We start from the raw sequence: 12,830 nt of genomic DNA on the forward strand, positions 1-12,830 counted from the left end.
TTGTGTGTTATAGTTTTCCATGGTGCTTTTTTATCCTCCTATTAGACATTAAGCTCCTTGAGAGCAGGAACTGTATCTTATCTAACCCAAGTCTCTCTTCCAGTGCCTAATACTTTGCCCCTTATGGTAATAATAATTGTTTGTTGATTTGTTTGGTGTTAAAAGTCCTAAATTAGGTTAGATTCCTTTGTACTATGCATAAACTTAATGTTAAAATTCTGAAATCAGTGGGGTAATGGAAGGAGTGGCCTGAGAGAGTTATTTAATGTTTAGGTTTGTGCAGGGGTCCTTAGTCAGGGGTTATAGACCCCCCACCCCTCACCCCCACCCCCACGCCTAGGGGCCATCAAGAGATTTCAGGGAACCTTAGAACTTGGGATGGGAATAAGTCACCTCTTTATTTTCACTAATCGCTAATGGGAAATCAGCATTTTCTTCAATTGTGAATTTAAAAAAATGCTGAGAAAGGGTTCCTAAGGCATCACTGGATTGCCAGAAGACATCTGTAACTCACAAAAAAATGTTTAAGCACTTTTGGTTGTGAGAGAGCAGTAAAATTTGGGGTCATAGGACTTGGATTTGAAACTTAGCTCTGCCATTTATTAGCTGTATTGACCTAGGGTAAATTGTTTAGTCTTTCTCTGTGCCTCTGTTTCCACATCTATAAAATGGGGGTGCAAATATATTTATATATGTGTGTGTGTGTGTGTATCAGTTATATATGATAGAGTTATTTATGCGCTACCTTCTGGGATCGTTGAGGAAAACATCTCATAACTCTAAAAGTAGTATATGCCTAGGCTATACATATACATGCACTTATGTATACATGCATATGCACACAGTGTGTATATGTATGTATACACACATAGGTACATTTGTGTATATATACATACACATGCATATATATGTGTGTGTAATATGTATATATGTGTATATGAAAATTAATTTTATAGATGAGGAAACTCTGGGCCAAAGATGCTATATCTAGGATTTCACAGCTACTTGGAAGATGGAATAGAGGAAGGATTTTTAAGTATATCAAAGGACTATGTGGAATTTAGGAAGTCATCAAGACTAAATAGTGGTTCAGTTCTAACCTCAGAATGGCCAGGGAGGAATGCATTCAAAGTAGATAGGAGTCAAAACAATCTTTCCTGAAAAAAACTGAATCCAAATTGGGTCAGAAGTAGATTAAAATGTAACTGGGGAGTATTTGATAAGAATAAATGAAAATGCAATAAAACACAGATAATATGGTTTTCTAAATAAATAGGTGTCCACCCCGTATAGTTGAATGGACTCATTTCTTTTGAGTTTAGCCCCACTAGCCTAGAGCTTTGAAGTTAAGGGATTTACCTAGGGCCATAAGCCAGTCAAAGTCGGCCCTATCCATTATTACCACCACCTCTCCCAAAAACCTAATAGTAGGCACTTCATTAAGTGCTTGTTGATTTTTGTGAAACCAGGAGTTTCATTTACTGATGAAATCCTAGCTATTGTCAGTCCCTTCAGAAATAAGTTTTCTTAGGGGTTGGTCATCTGGTTCCTAACTTACGAAGCTCTCAACAAGTATCATTTCATTTAGTAAAAATAATAATTGCTAATTTTATATAGTACTTACTATGTGTTAAGTGCTTTACCAGTGATCCCATTTGATTTTCAACCCTGTGATATAGGTATTACTGTCCCCATTTTATAGAAGAGGAAATACAAGTAGGCCTTATTTAAGTGACTTGCCCAGGGTCAAATAGCTAGTAAGTGTCTGAAGCTGGATTTGAACTCAGGTCTTCCTGACCCTCTCTGAGCTACCTACCTGTCATTTAAAAAGCTATCATCTTTCTTCAGTTCATTGTTTTCTCAGTTTCCTTATCTGTAAAAGGAACACCATGAACTATGAAGTCTCCAAGGCTCTGTTCCACCTGAAAATCTCTTGGATTCTGAGTTTGAAATCCCTTGGAACCTTTGATGACCTCATCAAATAGGTAGAGAAAACAGAGATAATTCCAATCCCCTTCCCCCTCAGAATAGTTTTCAGGGGGAAAACATTTTTCCCAGCATAAGTTTGGCTGCCAATGAGACCTCATAATTAAAGATATTAAAAATATTTTCTGAGGTGGTTTCCTCTTTGCTACAGTCACTGGTTCATGGCAGTTTGCCAGAGCACAAACAAATAATGTTGCATAATGTGAGTTTCGGGCCAGAGCAAAATGTTTATATTCTCCAGTAAATGCCTGACTACTTTTGTCTTTTAAGTAAAAAATGTGGTGGGAGCAGGGCCTAAAATGGTGGTTTTAATTTGCTGCAGGAATGTGAATCTCCACAGGTTCCAAGAAAGACAGAATAGCAAAATACGAACTCTGAAAGATATTGCACGTTCCTGGGCACCTTTGGGTGAGTGGAGAGGAAACAACCCCACACTTCTGGAACAGCCCAGTTCACAGCAAGAGCAGCTTATGAGTGTTGTCTGCACTCTGGGGTTCTTTGATAAATATGGAGGAGGCCAAGTGGTTCTGACTGATAACTCCATACCCCAAGAGTCAGAATCATGGGTAGAAGTTTGCAAGGTGCCGAGAGTTAATAATTCACATTTAAAGAGGGAGTAAAGTTATGGTCTCTAAAACTTAGTAGGCATCACCTTCATGGCCTAGTTTACACTAGCCAGGTCAAATGAATGTACATGAATGTTCCAGAAGGTTAATTAAAAAGCAACTTTTTTTGGCTACCTCATGAATTTTCTGGGTTATTTTCTCAGTTTTGTATTTTACATTCCTAGTGTTAACTTGGGCTAATAGTTTTTCTTTAAAGTTTACTTTATTTTACTCAGCTTTTTCCTTGTCCTTTATTTTAATTTTCTTTTATTAAAAAATTTTTTTATGCAACTAAGAATTGGATTTGGAGGTTGGTATAAGTCTTGGATGCTTTATATCTCTGAATCTGATTCTTCATCTGGAAAATGAAGGGGTTCAGCTATTGATCTCAAAGGCCATTTTTAGCTTTAATATTCTGTGATTCTGTGTAAGCCTCTATAGATTAATTTTTTTCTCTCTCTCTGCCCTTGTTTGCTAAAGTAAAATATTTTCCCTACATCAATCTCATTTTAACTCTTTATGTTGATAGCCAATTAAGAATAAATCTAGTTTATTTGATTGAAATAGTGAAAAACTACTAAATTGAGACTTTCATGGTTTTAGTCGTAATTTGCTAGAACTGGCCTTCATTCTGAAACAATAACAAGAGCTAGCATTTACATAATTCTTTAAGGTTTGCTAAGCACATTAACAAATATCTCATTTTGTCTTTATGACAGTGCTGGAACATATCTGCTATTAAGATTCCCCTTTTACAGGTGAAGAAACTGAAACAGATAAAGGTTAGGGGACCCTCTTTTTATCTTCAAGACAACTCTGGAATGGCAGGTGCTGTTATCAACAATTCACAGATGAGGAAACTGTGATAGACATGGATTAGGTGACTTTCCCAGGACCACACAAGCTAGTAAGTGTCTGAGGTTGGATTTGAACTCAGGTCTTTTGACTCCAAGTTCAGTACTCTATCCATTGAGTCACCAAACTTATCAAGGGCAAGAATTGTTTTATTTTATTTTGTTGTATACCCAACATCTAGCCCAGGGCCCTGCACATAGATGGTACTTAGTATGTGCCTGTTGATTGACTAATAACTAGAAATGAACCTGACACCACTTGTATGATCAGCAGTGATTCAATTCACTTCATTTCAATTCAGCAAATGTTTTTAAAGCTTCTACTGTGTGCAGAACAATATGCTAGGCAAAAAGGAGGAGAGGAAGGGAGATTAAAAAAAAAAGAAGATATAGTTCTTGACATTACAGAGTTTACAGAAGGAAAGAAAGAAGGAGGTATTATTAAATTGCTAATATGTGCCAGGCACTATTTTACAGATATGTCATTTGATCCTTATGATTATCCCCATTTTACAGATGAAGAAACCAAGGCAAACAAGTTCAGGCAACATACGGAACCGGTAAAGAGTCTGAGGCCTGATTTGGACTCAGGTCTTCCTGATTTGAGGGGAAGCCAAGTGGACCAGTGGATAGAACACTTGGGAACAGGAATCAGGAAGACTCATCTTCCTGAGTTCAAATCTGGTCTCAAACACTGGGCAAGTCACTTAACCCTATTTGCCTCAGTTTCTTCATCTGTAAAATGAACTGGAGAAGGAAGTAGCAAGCCATTCCAGTATCTTTGCCAAGAAAATCCCAGATGAGTCACAAAGAGTCAGAAATGACTGAAAAACGAATAAACAACAAACTTAGTGACTCATTCCTCTATCTACCATGCCACCAAACTATCTTTATACTCTAGTAGGCACGTAATACAGAAATAAAGAACTGTAATACAAAATAGACAGTGGTAACAGTACAAAGTTCTCTGAGAGGTCTCAGGAAGGAAAGAAAGATTGTTTCTAACTAGAGAAATCAGGGAAGGTTTAATGGAGGAGGCAACTTTTGGTCTGCATCCAGAAAGATGAAGGTAGGGTGGGGATGGTATGGGGAGGGCAGGGAATCATAGCATTCTTTTTGAGTGAACACAGACAAGGCTGCAGGTGAGTCTGGAACATATAGGAGGAGCAGCTAGTGTCCTGTAAAGTCCCAGCTCCTGTCATTTCCCAGCATCATCTTTAATTATGTTCAGATGTAGCTCTAAAGTGGTCAGGCACCGATTGTAAAATCGCATGCAAGTGGACCTTTTATAGTAACTTGACTATTTATAATGGCTTTTGGCTTGAGCGTAAAATATGTGGAAGAGTTTTGTTACTAAAGAAAAAGCTAGAAGAATAGAGTAACACCAGATTGGTTAGGAGGGTAGAATCTGAATGCCCAAATACAGTGATGACTTGATCAGGCCTCTCTCTACCTGCAGAAAATTAATCTGACTATGGAATTGGATCACAGAACGAAGCAGACCATTTTCTTTTGTATTATGTTGTGTTTTGTTTTGTTTATGGTTTCTCCCATTCATTTTAATTCTTCTATGCAGCATGACTAAGGTGAAAATATATTTAGTAGGAATGTATGTGTAGAACCTGTATAAGATTGTATGCCATCTCAGGGAGGGATGAGGAGGGCGATAAAGGGGGAGGGAAGGGGAAAAAATCTGAGATATGTGGAAGTGATTGTAGAACACTGAAAAACAATTAATTTAATAATTAAAAACAACAAAAAAAGAAAATTACTCTGGTAATGGTACAAAATATGGTTTGTAGTGGAAACATTTAGAGGTGAGGGAGAGGCTATGATTATAGTCCAGGAAAGCGGCACACTCCTAGACAATTTTTAGATTTGGAGCTGAAAGGGACCTTAGATGGCATCTAATTCATCATCCCTCATCAAAGTGGGGAAACTGAGGCAGAAATAAAGGTTATTCAGCTTACTTAAGGTCAGTATGGGCATGGCTCAGACTGAGGTCCTTTTACTCCAAAGCCCCCATTCTTTGTCTTTTTTTAAATCTTAAAAGTTAATTTTTAAATTTATACTAGCACATATCAACAAACAGCAGTCACTTTCATTTTGATTTTTGAAATGATTTTGCAAAAATCATTTTGGTAGGCAGGAAGAATAGAAAAAAATATTATGTGCGAAACTGAACTTAGGTAGGTTTTTTTAAAAAGTGTATATTAGGTTGAACATTTAGCGTTCTTTCTGCTGCATGCTTTTTTTTAGTAAGAAAAACTGAAAGTTTAAACTTAGAAGTATTTCAGCCTTTGCTGTTTCTAAGACTGACCAAAACATGAGACAGCTCTAATTTATTCAACTACTTAGATAGATATTTGACCATAAACATTAAAGGAAATACCTGTCAACAAAATCATGTTAGTTAAGTGATGGGTTATAAAAGAAGAAATGGAGAGGATGGGGATCTTTGTGAGATGTTTCATGGGTAGCCCATTCACAACTTGGCAACTAGCTAGATATAGAAGTGGAGAGGAGAGAGAGATGAGATGATCCAAAGAAAGGAAAGACTTAAGGTTTTGAACATGGGGGGCTATAAATGGCAGTGTTGTTGTCATCAAGTGAAGTCAGAATGGGTAGTTGGTCAGAAAAGATAAGCCTAGTTTTAGCCATGTGAATTTGAGGTTCTGGTGAAATGTCTGGTTGCAGTTGAATTGCTTGTAGAATTTCTTTTTTTAGGTTTCTGGGAGGTACAGTAGACCTGGGGTCAGGAAGACCTGAATTCAAATCCTGTCCCAGATAGTTGCTAGACCTTGAGCATGCCACTTAACCTCTGTCTGCCTCAGTTTTCTCATCTTTAAAAGGGAGATCATAATACCACCTACCACCAATAGTAGTTGTAAGGAGAAAATGAAATAATATTTATAAAGTACTTTGCAAACCTTAAACATTATATAAATGCTAGTGCTATCTTGTATTGCTGAGCATGTGCATGAGGGAAGATCCATCTGACCTAGTGGAAAGGGAAGTTAGTTTGGAGTTGAAATCAGAAGATTTGTGTTTTATCCTGGTTCTGCTACTCAGTACCTGTGTTACTTTGCCTTAGTTTTCTCATCTCCAAATGTTCTTTTTAAATGATCACTGAGGAAGTCCCTTTTCATTCTATGGCTTAGGATTTGGTTCTCCCTCCTTTTTCCCCTTTTGCTTTGTAATATTTACCTGATGGTAAGAGAAAAAGATGTTACTCATTGTTTTTTCCAAATGGCTCCAACTCAACAGTGATGCCTGTATCAGCCTACAGAAACCAAAGATCTAGCCAGAAATTAAACTAGAGGAGGCCAGCAGAATTTTATATGGGTGGGAAGGGGGAACTGAAAATGCAATCCAGACCATTCTTCTGAATTTCCCCAAAGAAGTGATGATAATTCATTAGATCTGGTGCATTATTTAACCCATAGAGGTTTGGAATGGATTTATAAAAGTATCATGGGCCAAAAGTTTTGTTTTGTTTTGTTTTTCTCGAAGTTGATTTTAGGGTTGAGACAACACATGATATTACACTGTAAGAAGTAATGACATTTTACATATCATGGAATGAATACTCCACTCCAGGTGGAAAGACACTGGCATTTGAATCCTGGCCTTAGGCCTTAACCTCTGGGTTTCAGTTTCCCTCTTCTCTAAACTGAGAAGGTTGGCCTACAGGAACTTGGTCTCTTCAAGCTCTTAAATCTACAATCTGATGCATACTTCCCTTCTCACTTAAGGAGGCTTCTGTCTATGGAAATTCGTGATGTAGATTTCATTTATATCTCGAATCCTGCTTCAAAAAGGTAAGTTTACGGAGTCTTCTTTTAGGGTAGATGCCTGCCCTGTCTTAATTGAGCTGTCTAAATCCTTCATAGCTAGCCTCCATCCCTGCTAGGCATGATTTGTTTTCCAGATCCAACTTATTTTTCTTTTTTCAGGTCAGAGATTGGCACCTGTCTCTGGGGCACAGAGAGGGAGGGAGAGAGAGAGGAGAGAGACAGAGGGAGGGAGAGAGGGAGAGGGTATATTTTGCTCACTTTTGTTGCATTATTGTCAGAATGCTACTGGTTAACTTTTAAAAATACAGAGAATTTCTTCATTTTTATGTTATAGAGACTATGGCCAAGGTAAAACAAAGTACCATATGGGAAATAAAGAGAATCAAACTTTTATGGTACTGTGGATCATTATCGGGTTCTCTAAAAAGTGGTACTTTAAATAGTAATGTTTATAAAAAATAAGCTAAAAAAAAAAAGTCTGTTCCTTCAAAAATTTTATTCACAACATCCTAGTGCCCCTAATACATTAAGAGCTTTCAAAGTTTTGTGACTGTAATCATAAATAAAGTGCAACTCTATCTGAGTTTTTTAGTTTGGGCCACCAAGTGCCAACAAATTATAAGCTGGTTCACATTACATCGTAAAGCACCTGCCTATTGGTGATTCTGCTCATTAAAATACTTAAATATACAAGTTTCTTTATGTTCAGCATTCTGTCTCAAATGGCATCCAAGATCTTTTAAAACACACTTTATTGATGCTTTTTGTTATTGCATTATAGTTACTAATGGAGGAATTGATAGACAAAGTTGGGTCAATGTGAAAGCATCCAATGATCAACTTTTAGAGCTTCAAAAGACCTTGCCTGTCGTTTCTAGTTTAACCCCTCCTCATTTTACAGTGAAGAAACTGCCTTGTTTTGTTAAGTACCTAAAGTCACCCAGTCGTCTTCTAAAAAATTGATTAATGTTAATAGTTATTAATATTAATTAATAAATATTAATCTAAATTTAGCTATTTAGATTAATATTTGCTTTATTTAAAGCTAGCATTTATGTATTTATTATATATTATGTATATAATATACACTGTGTATATATACATATGTGTGTATATATTTATATATTACATGTTATGTATGTATTTAAAAGTCTGCAAAGCACTTTACATTTGTTATCTCATTTGATCTTCACAACAATTCTGGAAGATAAGTGCTGTTATTGCCCCAATTTACAGATGAAGGTGAGGAAGATTAAGTGAGTCGGTCAAGAAGGAGGCAGGGTTTGGATTTGAACTTTGGCCCTCCTGATTTCCAAATCTAGCATGCTTTCCACTGCACCACCTGGTATTATGTTTGTGTTCAAACAAGTCCTTCCTCCATGTGGATCTTATGCTTTTTACTTGGTAGAAATAATGATACCTAAAAAAACAACTTTTCTAGTTTATATTGAACTCCAGTTAACATATATTGAAGTTTTCAGGAATAAGAAAGAAGAGATGTTACTATTTCGAGTCATTGCACGAGATGTGTAAGCTTACTTAGCATCTGTTTTTTTGTGGAACTTGATCTGATATACAAGAAGCTCCCCAGTCTTCTGCCACGTAAAGTTATTTGCCAAGTCTGTCAGATTTCTCCCTGTCCAGAGACTGGGTGTCATCTCTGCAGCTTTCATGGTCTCAGTACTTCACAGTGGGAGTAGGATGATCAATCAACCAGCATTTATTAAGTGCTTACTGTGTGCCAGGAACTGTCCAAGTACTTGGGTTTAAAAAAGAGGCAGAAAACAGTCCCTGCCCTCAGAGAGCTCACCAGTAGGAGTCAGGGTGTTGTCTGAGGAAGCATAAGAGAAGGACTTAAGCTTTTTGAATATGTTGCAAGCTGACTCTCTGTTCTTACTGCCCTTCAGTTTTTGTTTTATTTTTAATTTAATTTATGTAATTTTTAAAATTTTGCTATGATCTCATCAATATAGGGAGTTCCATGTGGCCTGAGGCACTGAGTTCAGTGATTTGCCCAGGATGTCTCAGACAGGATATATGTAGCGGGGGAAGGACTTGAACCCAGATCTTACTGACTCTGAGACTGGCCCCCCCTTGAGCCACCATGATACCTCTAAAACTTGAGTTTTCTAACTAGTAGCTGTGACATTGTGAGGGGACTACTATTGATTCCCAGGAGAGATTTACTGAGGCAGCACAGTGTGTGTGTGTGTGTGTGTGTGTCTGTATGTCTGTATGTGTCTGTCTGTGTGTGTGCTGTGTCCAAAGGGCTTATGTTTGGGTTGGGTTTTTGTTGTTGTTTTTGTCTTTGGGGAATGTTCTTAATTTTAAGAGCAGCAGCAGACAGGGGAGTTGTCCGTACTGACTCATCCCCAGACGGATGGGGGCCTTGTGGGAAAAAGATAAGATTAAAATATGCTGGGTGTAATCAGGACAAGAGAGTGACCAAAGTAAAGGGAAGTATACTTACAGCATGAGATGCTAAATGAGATCAGAACAGAGGGGAGGGAGGCAGGAGAGATAATTTCTATCTTGGCCCAGCATCTTAACAAGCTCATGACCTCTGTACCATAAGGTAAAGCCAGGTAAAGAGTAAAATAAGTTATTGTTGCTGGCTAATGTATTATTATTGCTGTCGGAAGGATGTCATGATGGCCATATCAGATGGAGCCAATGGCCCAAGGAACACTGCGTTAGCCTTAGCATCAGAATGTGGCCTTGAAGGACATGTAAAAACAAACTGGCTCATAGTTTTCAAAATTCCATCCAGAATCAGCCCTCCTTTTCCCTCAGTGGTGCTTAGATGAGAGGCAGTGTGACTTGGCAGCTAGATTAATTGACAGAATGCAAGGAGACCCTGGGTTTCTCTTTCAAGGACCACTTTTGGATTGACCTTAGAGGAGGATTTTTTCCTTTAGGAAACACAGGGATGCTTAGTGGTCACTAGATGATATTCTTAAGACTCACTAGTACTTTTCAGAAGAGCTCTTAAATACAGAGCATTGGTAGTAAAATGGAATAAAAAGATATTATACTTGGATAGAGAGAAAATTGCATGGAAAGAATTTGGAGGTAAGTCTGAAAAGTGTGGTTCCCATAGAAACTGTGGTGGTGAATGGGATGTGCTTGGGAGGTTTGGAGCTAATTGTTATTGTCCACCATGATGGGCATGGCTGGAACTTGATCAGTTCAAGGTAAAGGAGCAGAGCCAGAGCTGTAGGAACAGATACCCACAAAGAACAAGAAAGTGCTTATCAATTTATAGCTGTCTTGGGAGGTGGTAGGTTGTGGTGGCTTTGCCCTTCTTTGGATATCTTCAATCAGAGGCACAGTGACTGCTTGTTGGAGATAATGTAGAGGGGATTTTTTTGTTCAGGGATAGGATGAACTAGTTAGCCTTGAGGGCCCTTTCAACTCAGAGTTTCTATGATTCTGTGAAGTTTGCTACAGATCAATTTGCATCCCCAGTTTTATTTTCTAGGGACCCCACCTCACCAGGCTATTGGAGTTTGACAGGGCAAGATTGGCAGGAAAGGTGAGGGGAAAGATGGACGTATTCAAAGGAAGTGGAAGTAGAAATTCTTTTTCTGAAAAGTAGAGTTTTTAAAACAAAAAATCCCCATCTCTATCTATATCTATCTCAGACTCAAATCTATTTTTTTATAAAATATATAATATATATTACATAACAGACTTTAAAATATATTTGTAGGTATGTTATATATTATGTATAAAATATAGCCCTACATATTTTATATTATTTTTGTAAGTATTCTGATATAATATAAGCAATGTATATTTTAAAATTATATATTTTACATAACATTATAGAATGTTATGTATGTCATGATATATTAAAATATATTTAAAGTCTGTAGCATGTAATATAATAATATGATATAATGTTATACATATTTTTAAAATCTGTTTGCCAAATCTCAGAGCACTTGGCTTATAGCCCAGAAAAGACCCTGGTCCCAAGGCTTCTAGGGACCAGAACTTAAGACTTTAATATGGTTCTACTTAGCCCATCTTTGAAAATTACTTTCTATAGAATGGGCCTTTAATTTCTGGTAAATTGAAGAAGAAAGGCTCTGTTCTTTGGCTTCTGTGATACTGGATAGGACTAAATTGGAAATAAATGTCATGATTGTTGGGTGGCCTTTCATGAAATTCAAAGGAAAATTATAAGCCCCACTAGAAGGAAAGGTAATCATTTACATCCATTTTTTTCCCCTCAGATGTGGATGAATGTTGGCTCTTCCTATACTCTAGGAGTATAGAGTTGGGAAGAAGGCTTTTCTCTGTTCCCTTTAGTGATTCTGGGGGGAAAACAAGAAAAATTAAGTCAGTGCTAGTATGAAAGTGGTGTGCCTGTGTTACGTGTGTGTGTGTGTGTGTGTGTGTGTGTGTGTAAGTTTATCCACATTTCCAAGTCTCTCTTTGTGTCAGTAAATAAAGTCTATGGCATGAATAATTTGTCCTGGGTGACTGAGGTTGCAATTTTTCAGCATAGGCCATGGCCTCTCTTCTCTCCCATCTGTATCTCATGCAAGTTTAGTTGAGAAGCTAGGGGAGTAGCTAGATTTGCTTCAAGTAAAGAAGGGTGTCTTTTTTGAATTGTGATGGATTTTACCTGCTTTTTTCCCTCCTAGTTCATGGCCCTTTTAAATCCACTAAGCCTAAAAAGCTTAAAAAAAATTTACCCACTGTTAATGTGTAAATTTTTTTTAGGTCTAGATCTTTCTTTGTTTGCTCCCCATGGTCTTCAGAACAAAAAATGACTTATGCCATTTTTATAGATTCAGATACAAAATTGAGATTTTTTAAAAAAAATTCTGTATTATTGAACCCAAATTTTACTTTAGTAGCAGCTGCTCCTTTTTTTTTTTTTTTTAAACTCTGCCCATGACTTAGTGGTTAGAGAACCAACCTCAAAGCCAGGAAGACCTGGGTTCAGTTTCTGCCTCTAACCCATACTGACTTTGTGACTTCTCCATTTTCAAGGTATCCCTTTAAGATTCTAAGTTGCAGAGAGAGTACCAACCTGCATCAGGAGAAGGAGTTTCTTCATCCCTCATAATGAGATCTCAGATCCAGCCTCAGTCCTTTTAGAAGTAGGAACTAAGAGAGAAGCTTTATACGTGTTCCCTGCCACATGGGATTTGGAACCAAATAATAGGTCTTCTAGCGTAGTGTTCACCCTTCAGCCAAGCTTCATAGGTTAAAGCCTGTAAAAAAAAAGAGACAGAAACAATCAAGGGACTTATAAGAAGATGACTAAGTGGTCAAGTGTTTGAATAATGTGGAAATAAGAGGACAAAGAGATGGCCAAGTTCTAGGAGGCAAGGCAAGTGCCTCTTTTATATTGCTAATAAGCACAAGATTCTCTTGGGAGGGGTGGGGTGGAGTGGGGGGGGGGGGTGTGGATTTTCAATTGGGACCAAGGGATTCCAATAGGCTTATAAGGAACTAGCCTATAAGGTGTTATCTATGTGGTTGGTGGTGTGACAAAGTAATGGGGGAACTACGTTCTTATTGGCCTTTCCCTCCATTAAAATGGTCGTGTAATATGAAAACATGTTGGA

At 37.6% G+C, this 12,830-nt stretch overlaps 1 protein-coding gene and 1 long non-coding RNA gene across 5 annotated transcripts in view; one reads left to right on the plus strand and one right to left on the minus strand.

The window, feature by feature from the left end:
• LOC140526625 (uncharacterized) overlaps positions 1-12,830 on the minus strand; it is a 66,259-nt gene that overhangs the window by 48,119 nt on the left and 5,310 nt on the right. For 2 of the 3 annotated variants that reach the window (XR_011974451.1, XR_011974449.1), the window contains exon 2: positions 12,290-12,473. This is a non-coding gene — a long non-coding RNA (uncharacterized lncRNA). Of the gene's footprint in view, positions 1-11,037; positions 11,565-12,289; positions 12,474-12,830 lie in introns of those variants that run through there. The other variant, XR_011974450.1, reaches the window with a different exon arrangement.
• FOXO3 (forkhead box O3) overlaps positions 1-12,830 on the plus strand; it is a 153,886-nt gene that overhangs the window by 23,063 nt on the left and 117,993 nt on the right. The window lies entirely within an intron of this gene.

The sequence above is a fragment of the Notamacropus eugenii genome, chromosome 2 (genome assembly GCF_028372415.1).
Source record: "Notamacropus eugenii isolate mMacEug1 chromosome 2, mMacEug1.pri_v2, whole genome shotgun sequence".
NCBI classification, from domain to species: Eukaryota; Metazoa; Chordata; class Mammalia; order Diprotodontia; family Macropodidae; genus Notamacropus; species Notamacropus eugenii.